Here is an 855-nt window from a genome sequence, read left to right as displayed (position 1 = left end):
GTTTCTGATCTTTAGAACTGTAGGAACATAAGCTTCTGTTGTTTTGAGATATCCAATTTTTGGTCATTTTCCATGGAAGTGCTAGGAAACTAAAACACAGGGAGAGATTGGCCTGTGAGTCTCTTCCAACCACAAAGAGCTATAGTCCTAGATGGTGGGGGCTTCTTGGCTCAGAGTTCATACAGAGATGTCTGCTAGCCTGGTTCCCCACACAGTGCTACCCTGCGAGAGGGGAGAATGGCTGGGACGGAGAGGTAGGGAGACCTCTGGGCAAGTCTTGACCAAGCCCTCTCACTTTAAGAAAAGTTTTGCTCCTCTTGAAGGTGGGCTCCTTTCCTTCTCCTCCTGTGAAGACTTGCACACTTAGCACCTGCTCCCAGGAGAGAAGCTAGAGCCCAGTCCCCAGGCTCATAAAGTAGGATTCCTGGCTCAGGAGCTCCATTCAATACCAAACAATTACATAACCCAATCCACATGGAAGACAGCACACTCTAGCACCTCTAGAGGCGAGGTCTCCCCAGGAGAGTGGGCACCAAGTATCTTCGGTTCAGTTTCAAGGTCACAGTGTCATTCTGACCTATGTTACCTGACACAGGTGGCTCTAAGGTCATGCCAACATTTTTGGGGGGCAGGAGACACCAAAGCCCTCTGCTAGGGACCTCAGGGCCAAGAGACAGCAGGTGCTTAGAAGGCAAGGAATTATCTAGAGACGTGTAGGAGACAATGTACATCTCCAGGAATATGACAAAGGGCTAGGAACAAACAGACCTTGTTTCAGTACTGGCTCTGCCATCCGTCACCTGCAGCATCTTGGGCAAGCCTCCGTTTCCTTGATTGAAAGCAGAGATGATCATA

Source organism: Octodon degus, unplaced genomic scaffold (genome assembly GCF_000260255.1).
Source record: "Octodon degus isolate 3935 unplaced genomic scaffold, OctDeg1.0 scaffold00131, whole genome shotgun sequence".
In the NCBI taxonomy this organism is placed as follows: Eukaryota; Metazoa; Chordata; class Mammalia; order Rodentia; family Octodontidae; genus Octodon; species Octodon degus.
Note: the sequence above shows the minus strand (reverse complement) of the source record.